This window comes from Balaenoptera acutorostrata, chromosome 6, assembly GCF_949987535.1.
Source record: "Balaenoptera acutorostrata chromosome 6, mBalAcu1.1, whole genome shotgun sequence".
In the NCBI taxonomy this organism is placed as follows: Eukaryota; Metazoa; Chordata; class Mammalia; order Artiodactyla; family Balaenopteridae; genus Balaenoptera; species Balaenoptera acutorostrata.
Genome location: NC_080069.1, coordinates 11,487,076 through 11,499,808, shown reverse-complemented (window position 1 = coordinate 11,499,808; position 12,733 = coordinate 11,487,076).

The following is a 12,733-nucleotide window of genomic DNA, read 5'->3' as shown; positions in this document are numbered from 1 at the left end:
GGGAAGGACCTGAGCTAGGTGCATGGAATTCTGACCACAGTCTCAGCTCTGTCCCAAGGCTCTGGGTGACCTTGGTTGGACCAAAGACTTTAACCCCCACTCCTCAGTTCTCAGTTTCTTCCTTCTGTACAATGAGGAATCTGGAATGTATCATCTCTGAGGTCCCCTTCACCCTAACCCAAGGCAATGCCAAGTGTGAGGAGATCATCAGCTCAGAAGGAAAAAAAAAACAATCGACAATTGGGAACAATATTTCTCCCCTGAGGCTTCACTTTATCTTCCTTAAAAAGTCAAATTATCAGTAACAGCTACATTTTCTATGGCAACTGCCTCTTCCTTGGCATCATATCAGTGCCCGAGGCCAGAAGAAGTCTCTCTGAGCACGCTCCTTGTAACTTTTCTATTCTGCAGCTCCCCCAGCATCCGGCACAGGAGGCACATATCTGTAATAATTATATTTTTAAAAATCGGACTTTGGAGGACAAGGCAAGGAGATCTCCCTTAGTCAGCTGAAGTAGGGGAAGGGAGGAGAGGAAGAAGGGATTGGGAGAAAATAACATGATTCACAGCCATGACTGCGGTCCTCTGGGAAAGATCACTTGATGACTCTAGCTCGCTGCTAAGCACACAAGGCTCAGAAGATTAAACTTTAAGGAAAAGAGTTCACCATAAATGCATCACTGGATTTTAAGTAGTCTCAGTAGATCACAGATGCCAGTTGGTACAGCTGTCACCCAATACTTGATTCTAGTTTTTTTTTTTTTTTTTGGCATATAGTTGATTTACAATGTTGTGTTAGTCTCAGGTGTACAGCAAAGTGAACCAGTTAGTTATACATATACATATATCCACTCTTTTTAGATTCTTCTCCCATATAGGCCATTACAGAGTATTGAATAGGGTTCCCTGTGCTCTACAGTAGGTCCTTATTAGTTATCTATTTTATATATAGTCGTGTGTATATGTCAATCCCAATCTCCCAATATACCCCTTCCCCACTTTCCCCCTGGTAACCATAAGTTTGTTTTCTCTATCTGCAACTCTATTTCTGTTTTGTAGATAAGTTCATTTGTACACTTTTTTTAGATTCCACTACTTGATTCTTAACTGCCCATTCTTAACTACTTGATGCCACCGCTGCCACATTCCCATCAGGTGGTCATCCTGCCTCTGTTTGAATGCCTCTGGCAACAGGGAACTCCCTACCTACATGGGAGCAATTGTCTGGTAAAACTGTCTACAGAGTTAGCTGTGTGTAGACTTTGTTGAGTCAAAGTCTGGCTCCTGCAAGGGATAACCCCAAGCCCAGCTCTGTTCCCTGGAACTACACAGAGAAAACCCAAGCCATCTCCCGGCTGCTAGCCCTTTAGATATTTGAAGGCAGCTAGTCACTTCTCCCAGTGGTGCCCCGGGCTTGTCGCTTCCTGCTTTGTCATTGAGTGCAAGATTCTTCCCCAGCCCTTTGGCCTTCTGGACCTTGCCTCTCTCGAACCCTGGGCCTGCCAATACCAGTGAGAACTGACTACAGAGCAGAGCGGGACTACCTGCTCCCTTGCCCAGACACTCGAGATAAGCTTTTATTTAGCTGCTGAGTCACTTGGCTGATTCATATAGAATTCATCATCATTTTGGCAGAGGCTGCTGTTTAATCATTTTTCTCCCATCATGGACTTAGGCGGTCGGGTTTGGGGTTTTGGGCTTGATTTTTTTCTTGGAGTGGGGGACCATCAGGGAGGGGGCTGGGGGAAAATAAAGAGCTCTACATTTATCTGTTCATCTCTTAATGCTTTGCCCACCCTCTCTCCCCTGCTATGCGATGTCTTTGTTATGCACCCCACCTCTGCCACAGCGGTCCAGCTCTGCACCACCGACAGGGCGGCAGCTTAACCCCTGCTGATAGAAGTGGAACAAGTTGGAAATGGACAAGAGCAGTAAGTACCCTGTAATTAAGAATCACTCTCCAGGCTCTAATTATTATTCGGGTGTATTCAGTCAATCATGGGCTCATAAAAAATCATGGGTAATAAAATCAGATGAGATAAAATTAGCCCACAGCTGATGCGGAGGCGTCCTGACTGCTTTTTCAGGGCCTACCTAAAGTCCAGAAACATTCACTCCATCAGATGTGTTTCCCTTATCTTCCCAAATAAGATCTCTTTGGGAAAAGATCTGAGGCTAGTCTCTCCTGAGTTGCTTATCATGGACCTATAAGTAGACAAATATTACTTAGACTATCTTCACTGTTCATCATGCTATTGACCAAAATCCAAGGATGCTCAAGTCTCTTACAAAAATGGCATAGTGATTGCATATAATCTACTCACATCCATAAAAGTCTCTTACAGAAAATGGCATAGTGATTGCATATAATCTACTCACATCCATATACTTCTTGCTTATACATATTATAAGCAATCATCTCTAGATTGCTTATAATATGTAATACACTGTAATGATGTGTAAATACTTGTAAATACAATGTAAATGCTATGTAAATAGTTATCAGAATCTCAGTAAATTCAAGCTTTGCTCTTTGAAACTTTCTGGAATTTTTTTTGTTTTATATTTTCAATCCGTGGTTGGTTGAATTCACGGATTTGGAATCTGCAGATACAGAGGGCCAACTGCATCTCACTCCAGCGCTGGTCAACGCTAACCTTTAGCTCCAATTCTTAGACTAATGGGAGTTTTTTAAAATTGGCCCCCAGATCTGCCTCAGGTCAAATCTACTTTTTCCACAACCACCTGGAATCCAACGGATAATTATTTTAGATCAGTGATTCTCAATGGAACTGTACAATATAGTTACCTGGGAACTTTAAAAATTAACCATGCCTGAATCCCCCTCCAGAAGTCATGATTGAAGTGATCTGGGTGCAGCCTGAGATTGCATCAGGATTTACTAAACCCTCCAAGTCATTTTAATGCACAGCCAACGTTGAGGACCACTGCTTTCCAGTTTATGAATTCCTAGCTTACACTTTGCCCCATCTGATCCGTACTGCATCTCTATGTCATTGCTAGAGTGTGTGGTATTAGTCTCACTTTATAGAAGAGAAAACTGGAGGTCAAAGGAATCTCAGTTAGCAGGGTTTTACACTGAGTTGAAATCTGCTTCCTTGCATCTTTTCTCTGTCCTCTGCAAGACGGCCCTCTAAGTATTTGAAAACAAATATTCTATCTCAAATGTGCTTCCTTTTCATAGAGTGAGGTCACCAGACCCTTGCTCGGCTTGTCCCTGCCCCTAGGGTGTTCCTAGGGGAACGATGTCCCTGCCATCATCTCTCTAGCGTGGCTTTAGGAACAAATGGAAGACACCAGCTTTGGTTGGCCAGCTGAGGGGGCAGCAAGCAAGACTATTACTACATGTGATTTGATATGAAGTTCCAGGAACCCCCAAGGCCCTCTCTGCTTACTTTTACATTATGTTTTAACAAACTGTATTCCTCAAACTGGTTTACACTGGCCCCCCAGGGCAGGCTATGGTCTGCCGGCTGTACACAAAGACACAGAAGCAAGTGGCTCTAGTTTTACTCAAAGATTTAGAGAGAAAAGTTAATATTTAGTGAGTAATCAGTCTTCCTTCTCTCTCTCTCTCTTTCTTTCTTTCTCCCTGTCTTTTTTCAGTTCCCCTCTAAATCTCGTGCTTCTAAAGCAATGGATGTCTATTTACATTTGTATTTAGAATGTGTGTGTATGCATAATATATATGCATAATATATACTACATATATAAATGTATAAGGGATTTTTCTTTTTTCTTTTCTCTTTAAAATAAATATAAAATCAGATTATATATGCTGCTTTGCAACATGCTCTTTTCCACCTAATAAAATATTATGGCTAGCCCTTCAAGTCAATGCTTAGATAGATCTTTTCAGTAACTACTGTACATATTTTATTCAGCCATTCTCCTATGCCAACTTTTTCTGTCACTATAAGCTGTGCCACAATAAACAGACTTCTGCATATATCCTAATATGTTGGTGCCTTTATTGGTATAAGAGGTTCTCAAATTGGGACTGTAGGGTAAAAGAGAATGTGTCATCTTAATGTTAATACATACTGGCTGATGATTTTCCCAAAAATTAGCTGCTACTCCCACTGTCTCTGAGAAAACCCATTTCCTATGTAACCATACGGCTGGATATTGTCCTTTTGAATTTTTGCCACTCCAGTGGGAGAAAATGACATTTTGCTCCCTTAATCTCTTTGCCTGTTTATGGTTTTCAACTATTCATTTTAAAATAAAGTTTCTGTTTCCGTGAATTGCATATTCATATTGTTTGCTCATTCTATTGGGTTATCCGTCGTTTTTTAAAATCCAAGTATAGTTGATCTACAATGCATCCTTTTTTTTTCTACCAGTGTATAGGAGCTCTTTAAATAAATGAAGTAATCCTATGTGTGTTGCAAATGTTTTTACCAAGCTGTCGTGTGTCTTTTACCTTTGATTATGGAAGGTCTTAAAATTTTTTATGTAGTGAAATTTATCTTTTCCTTTATAGTTTCTAGGTCTCCTATCTTGCTTAAGAATGTCTTCCTCTCACTAAAATATAGACCGTTAAAAATACTATATCACTATGCTATATGCCTGAAGCTAATATGGTATTGTAAATCAACTATACTTCAATACAAACAAATTAAAATTAAAAAATTATTAGGTAGATGTCTATTATGTAATACATGCCCAAATACTGCATAGTGTAGATTGGGTATAGTTAGGTATAGATAGATAGATGTCACATAGCTAGAGAGACAGAGAGTTCGATGTAGAGTTAGAGATAGATAGATAGATAATAGAAATGATAGATACAATAGATGATAGATGATACATAAACAGAAGATAGATGATAGAGTTAGAGATAAATAGGTATAGATAGATGATAGATAGAATAGATGATAGATAGAATAAATAGTAGATGATAGATAGATGATAAACAGAAATAGATAGATAGATAGATAGATAGATAGATAGATAGATAGATAGATAAATAGATGATAGATAGGGCCTTATCCTCGGAAAAGCAAAAATATAACAGCAATGGAAATATTAAAAGCTATAGAATAATATTAGGGAGTGATGCTTTCACTAGCATTCTTTCAAAAGACACTTAAAAATTTTTTTTGATGTGGAGAATTTTTAAACTCTTTATTGAATTTGTTACAATATTGCTTCTGTTTTATGTTTTGGGTTTTATTTTTTTACTGCAAGGCATGTGGGATCTTAGCTCCCTGACCAAGGATCGAACCTGCACCCCCTGCAATGGAAGGTGAAATCTTAACCACTGGACAGCCAGGGAAGTCCCTAAAAATTTTAACCTAGACTGAAGTGCATCTAATACATCACAAAAGACAGACGTGAGAGCAAGTGTAAGGCCCTGCAAATTCCTAATACAACTCCTGGGTTGTCAAAGAAATCTTAAATTATGAATACACTCAGCACAAAAGTGAGATTAATTGTAGTTTATAGCCCATTAAGTAATCAGTATTTATTTGGGAAAAGATCCCAGGGGCTGTCAGCTTTCGTATGGCTGTAAAAAGAGAGCGATATTGGGTAACACTGAGAAAAAGAACAATAAAAGAAATAAGGTGAAAATAAAATATAGACAGTTATTCTAATTTTCTTCTAGCTTTCTACTGTGTTAATTTTTATATTCAGATTTTTTAATTCAAATGAAACGTGTGTGAGGGGAGTGTATGCGTGTGTGTGGTGTGTTTGTGGAGGAGGGAGGTGAGGCAGGGATCTAACTTGTTTTTCTTCCAGATGTATACCCAATTATGTCAACACGATTTAGCAAATAAACCACCCTATTCATACTCAGTTGAAATGCCAGTTTGTCATCTACAAAGTTTCCCAAATACACTTGGATCTGTTTTAGGACTTTCTAGTTTATTCCTCTGATTTATTTCTTTGTTCATGTGTAATATATTGTTTTTATCACATGACTTTAAAACAATATTTAATGTTGAGAAGGTAATCTCCCTCACTCTTCCTTTACAAATTTTCTTGGCTGTTCTTGGACATTAATTCTTTTCTATAAATGTTAATTTAATTCTGCCCAGTTGAAAAAAAATGATATTGTAATTATAATTTCACTAAAAGTACATAATAGTTTTGGAAGAATTCACATTTTTATATTCTTTCTTCCTATTTAGAAGCATAACATATTCTAGAAGTCACTTAAACTATTATTTTTATTTCGAAATGAATTTTTTAATCAAAGTCTTGTATGCATACAATTAAAAAATATCAAATAGTACAAAAGTACTAATGCAGAGTCCTCTGCCACGTTCCTCACCATTTCTCCAGCCTGCCACCAACCCACTCCCAATCCAGGAAAACCATTATTTTTATATTAAAACAAACATTGTTTCATCGTGCTATGGCATGCAACTTTTATATCATTTTTTAAATAAAAGGAAAGATTTCAAAGATATTTTTGCTACTTCTATCATTATGGCAGTGGAAAAGTTTGAAAAATCCTGACTAAGTATATTGTACTGAAATTGATCAGATGATAGTTCAAACGTTTCCCCTCTTTCATTCAGCTTTGTGCTCCCATTCTCTAAGACATAGCCCAGCATGCAGTATGTATTTAATAAAGACTTGTTAAATTATCTGAGTTAATTTTTCAATTAGTGCCATCTAAGATTCCATTTATTTTTTAGCAGTCCACCTTATTTTTGTTTTTTTTTAATGTCATTTTATTATTTTTTTTAATTTTATTTATTTTTGGCTGTGTTGGGTCTTCGTTGCTGCATGCAGGCTTTCTCTAGTTGTGGCGAGCGGGGGCTACTCTTCGTTGTGGTGCACAGGCTTCTCATCGTGTTGGCTTCTCTTATTGCGGAGCACGGGCTCTAGGCATGCAGGCTTCAGTAGTTGTGGCATGCGGGCCCAGTAGTTGTGGCTCGCGGGCTCTAGAGCACAGGCTCAGTAGTTGTGGTGCATGGGCTTAGTTGCTCTGTGGCATGTGGGATCTTCCCGGACCAGGGATCGAACCCATGTCCCCTGCATTGGCAGGCGGATTCTTAACCACTGAGCCACCAGGGAAGTCCTCACCCTATTTTTGATTTGTATCAAAACTGTAACATCCATGAGGATAGGGAACATATCCCTGATACTAGCATGGTCCTTGGCTGTGTATTCAAAATATATTTGTTTAAGAAATAAATGAAAACCATGCATGGCCAAATATCACCTAGATTTTTTCATTTATTTATTTCTTTATTTTGGCCGCACTGTGCAGCTTGTGGGATCTTAGTTCTCCAACCAAGGATTGAACGCTGGGCCACAGCAGTGAAACCGCCAAGTCCTAACCACTGGACCGCCAGGGAATTCCCATCACCTAGATATTTTTCTCTGAATTACTAAGCTTCATTCATTGCTAGTGCAACTGAGGGTGAATCTAAATGTAGGGTTTAAATTTATTTCTCTTGAATTTTCTTTCATACGTGCACTTGTAGGCATCTGTCAAGATTGTTCTAAATTTTGTTCTTCCAGTTTTGAATGAGAAACAAATAAATAATCTTCTAGGTCTGTATCCAGAGTATAGCTGGAAATGTCCATTAGGACCCTTTTTACCCCAAAAACCCAACCTCTTGGGGTTTCCCTGGTGACGCAGTGGTTAGGAATCTGCCTGCCAATGCAGCAGACACGGGTTTGAGCCCTGGTCCGGAAAGATGTCACATGCCACGGAGCAACAAAGCCCATGCGCCACAACTACTGAACCTGTGCTCTAGAGCCCACGAGCCACAACTACTGAAGCCCACGCACCTAGAGCCCGTGCCCTGCATCAAGAGAAGCCACCGCAATGAGAAGCCCATGCGCCTCAACGAAGAGTAGCCCACACTCGCCACAACTAGAGGAAGCCCGCACGCAGCAACATAGACCTAACTCAGCCAAAAATAAATTAATTAATTTAAAAATAAATAAATAGATAGATAAAAGCCGATGGATGTTAAAAAAAAAAAAAAAAAAAGCCCAACCTCTGCTATAAAGAAATTCTTATGGACCAAATTTGGAGAATATCTTCCTCAAAAGCAGTCATGCCCCTGCAGCTCTGATCTTCCCATTTTAGTGTGTAAGGTTCCTGGCCAGCTGGAGACAGGGATTTTTCCAGTCCTATTTGCAGTAGTCTAAATTGTGGATTCCTGCAGGGATCCCTTTCCACTGTCCAGTGGATGGTCCGGCTAAAAGAGGCTACTCCTTCTTACAGACCATCAGGGATCCTTCTGTTTTCATCTACATCCAGCTCCAAGTGAAGTCAGCCACTTTCTTCCTGAACTTATAATTGATTCAGATGAATAATCTAAGTAGTCTGTCTTTGCTAAGACTTTATCATATTAATCTAGAAGATTTGTACAAGCTCTGAAGCATCCTTTGTAATTAAACTGCTTTTCTCAGAACTTCACCCTTACAGAATTCATAAAATAAGGTATTAATTTGATGATATGAAGCCCCCTTTAAGGATTTCTCAGGCTAGAAGAGTTCATATTATATGGCATCTCCCACTGGTAAAGAGTGGTATTGCAAGGCACCTCTTGGCCGCTGTATGCTCAAAAATGCCAGAATTGGGACTTCCCTGGTGGCACAGTGGTTAAGAATCTGCCTGCCAATGCGGGGGACATGGGTTCGAGCCCTGGTCCGGGAAGATCCCACATGCTGTAGAGCAACAAAGCCTGTGCTCCGCAACTACTGAGACTGCGCTCTAGGGCCCATGAGCCACAACTACTGAGCCTGTGTGCTGCAAGTACTGAAGCCTTCGCGCCTAGAGCCCGTGCTCCGCCACAAGAGAAGCCACCTCAATGAGAAGCCTGCACACTGCAACAAAGAGGAGCCCCTGCTCGCCGCAGCTAGAGAAAGCCCACACGCAGCAACGAAGAACCAACGCAGCCAAAAAATTTTAAAATAATTTTTAAAAAATGCCAGAATTGGTAAGTGTAAAGTGAGGCAAGAATCCCAAACACATGATGAATCTTAGGGAAACTTCTGGGAGGAAGCAATAAAATATAGGAAACTTAAAAATCATGAAAGGATCACATAGTTCAGAGAATGGAGCAAAAAGAGGCCAACTTAATTTTTCTCTGGATAAGTCTTCAGTTGAGAATGTTGATAGATCCCCCCCCCTGAGGGAATTCTATTTCTTATTTTAAATTGAAGCCAATAGGAAAATGGGATTTAGATTTTCCTTTATGACCAACGTCGCTGGAGTACTGCTATGAATTACCCTGGACTGGCCCTCTCGTCCTTTCAAACATATTGTACTCCTGTGCAGTATTGGTGGTATCGTGGTGAGTATAGCAGCCTTCCAAAAAAATATTTTACTCTTTAGCTTCCAAAGGATTCATGATTTGGGTGAAACACTGGCATTAACAAGGCAGTAACACTGCACGGAGTTGGAATCCATGCTATTGAAGAAGAAAGGGCAAGAAACTTTGGAAGGTCTGGGTTGGGGAGAGGATTGTAAATGAATGGTAGGACTCACCAGTATCCACGTTTACTCCTTTCCTTGCAGTAAGCCAGCTAAGGGATATTTCCCAGCCCCCTTGCCTTTGGTTGGGACCATGTGACTGAGTTCTAGCCAATGGAATATGGCCCGTAGTGACTGTATGCCTCGTCAAGTCCTGTCCCATGATGGTCTCAACCCACAACCCTCCAGTCTCTCTTCCCCTTCTGCAGCAACCTCGGAGGCCGCTTACTGAAAGGTGGCAGCGTCACAGGATGGAAGAAGCCTGCATCCCTAAGTCAACATTTGTTAAGAGAACTACCCGACCTGCAATGGATTGTGATACGAATGAGAAATAAACTATTACTGTACTGTCATTAAAATCTTGCAGTTATTTGTTAGAGCCAGTGTTCCTTGCTCTCACTGCTATGGAAATCGCTATCTTAAAACGGGATGCCATTGTAATAGAAACATCAATATGTAGTGCTAACTTAGCATTGGGTAGCCCGATGTGAGGAGCCTGGTACCAGAAGCTGAAAAGATGAAATTCTTTATTATGCAGTGGCAAAACATTGGGTAAACTGTGCCTATGTTATTTGGGATAGCAGACCACATGCTTACTAAGTAGGCATGTCCGGGGGCACTGGTTAGAAAAGAAACAAAGTGATAGTGTATGTTCTCTGCTACTTGGCAAAGCAATACAAGGCAGAGATGAGCTCTGGAGAAGTGGATGGTTTGCAAAGAGAAATAAGAGGGAATGGGGAGAGCAGAAAATTTGAGCATGAAAGAGGAAAACATCGACTGCTTCTAGATCCCAAATGGCAGAAAATAAGATTGGAAAGCTTTCTAGCAGCAAAGACCCATTAAGACCTTGGTAAAAGACTTGGTGAAAAGGCCAGATTAAGGATGACTTTCCCAGTCAAGTCTTGTAGCAGCAAGGTAGTTAACTGCCCTTTGGGAAACAGAGAGGGGCACAGGGGAGGGGAAACAAAGAAATAAAGCCAGTATGAGAACTATTTCTAGGAAAAAACTCTGGGTGTGGTCACTGGCCCACGACACTGACTCGAAGCAAATAGATGAGACTTTGCTAAAATTTTGAGGGACTTTCTTGGGAAACAAACAAAACCCCACATGCCTAGACCTTTACCTGTCATCTCGACAGCTGGAGATGAAAAACAACCTTCCTCCAGGAGGTAATGGGCTGTGAGAATTAAGCAGCTCTCAGGAAAGGCTCACCACCTCCCACCCGCAGCATCCACTTCAGATGTGTCCCAGGAGGATGGTAAGCAGGAAGAACCTTCTAGAGGGCATAGCCCAGAACATAATGGACAAGAGCTTTCCTCCAGAGCTGAATGAGGGCCTAAGCAAAGAACTTCCCCCACCCCAGGATTAGGGGCCTTTAGAGCACCTGTGGGGTCTCGAAATTTCCACAGACCCATAGCTACTCTGTGTCTTTCATTCTTCCCTTTTCTGAATGTGTGTTTTTATTGTGATTATCTGATCCAGGCTCTTCCATTTGGACTGGAGCCACTCCCAGACCTAAAGGAAAAGACACACTCACAGGGAGAGCCTGAACTTAGAGCTCAGTGGTGGGCGTACTTTGAGTTGCCTTCCTGGGGAGGAATGAACATGTTTCATGTGCAAGAAGAAAGCAGCAAACAGGCATTTGGTGACCATGAAGGTGGCCTGAACGGAGAATGCCCGTGCTCCCCGATCTGTGCTTCTCCCTCTATCCAGGGCACACAGCGAAGTCTGTTTTCAAGCCCTCTCGCTATGAGGGGCTCTGGCCAATGGAATATGGGTAGAAGTGCTGTATACCAACCCAGCCCTTAAAATTCTCCTATGCATGATCCTACATTCTCTCTTCTGTTTTGCAGCAACCTTAAAGCCATTTGTTGAAGACAGTGGTAATACAAGATGGAAGGTCCCTGGGTCCCTGAGTCACCATCTGGAAGAGAACTGTCCAACCCACACTGGATTGTCATGTGAGAAATAAACTTTGGTCTTATTAAGATAGTGTGTTGTTGCCACAGCAGTGAATTTTACTCACACCAACTAACTAATATAAGGGTAAGGAATGTCTACATTCAGAAAATATACCAAATAGGAAAGGCCATTAGTAAAATAAGAAGTCAAAGAAGTTCAGAAGGAGAACCGGAAGTAAGTAGGATAAGATAAACTAGGGGAAAAGAGAGATTCAAGAAGGAGCTGCCAATGGTTTGTGATGGTTAATTTTATGTGTCAACTTGGCTAGGCTATGGTACCCAGATATTTGGTCAGTCATTATTCTAGATGCTTCTAGATGTGAAAATGTATTTTAGATGAGATCATTTTAATTAGTAGACTTGAGTCAAGCAGAACACCCTCCATTGTGTGGTGGGCCTTCTCTAATCAGTTGAAGACCTCAAGGGGAAATAGTCTGACTTTTCCCACGAAAGGGGGAATTCTGCCAGCAGACTGCCTTTGGACTTGAGCTGCAACATTAACTCTTTCCTGGGTCTCCAGCCTGCTGGCTATTGGTTCTATTTCTCTGGAGATCCCTGACTAATACAGTGTTAAAGCTACAAAATGGTTGAAGAGGATACAGATTTTGAAAAGGCTATTATATTTGGCAACTAGGAGGAAGGGAGCAATTTCAGTGAGCATTGAGGGGGGAAGCCACATTCTAAGAAGGAAAAGTGGAAGCAATGTCCTAATGCTGGAGAGGAGCATGGGTGGGGTGGGAGGGAGGGAAGGGATCAAGGGCATTGGTGGAGGAATTGAGTTTTAGGAGAAAGAGAGCTTTTGGGCGGTTTTTTGCCTGAAGTAGAAAATAGAAAGGAAAGTCTGGGGAGCTCCCTGGGAGACTTTGTTCTGAGTAAATCACAACAGTGCTCAAGAACTGAAGTGGAACAACCCAAGTGCCCATCAACAGACAACTGGCTTAAGAAGATGTCATATAGGACTTCCCTGGTGGCGCAGTGGTTAAGAATCCACCTGCCAATGCAGGGGACACGGGTTCGAGCCCTGGCCCGGGAAGATCCCACATGCTGCCGAGCAACTAAGCCCGTGCGCCACAGCTACTGAGCCTGTGCTCTAGAGCCCGTGAGCCACAACTACTGAAGCCTGTGTGCCTAGAGCCCATGCTCCGCAACAAGAGAAGCCACCGCAATGAGAAGCCCCGCAACAAAGAGTAGCCCCCACTCGCCGCAACTAGAGAAAGCCTGCGCACAGCAACAAAGACCCAACACAGCCAAAAATTAAATAAATAAACTTATAAAAAAAAAAAAGATGTCATATATATAT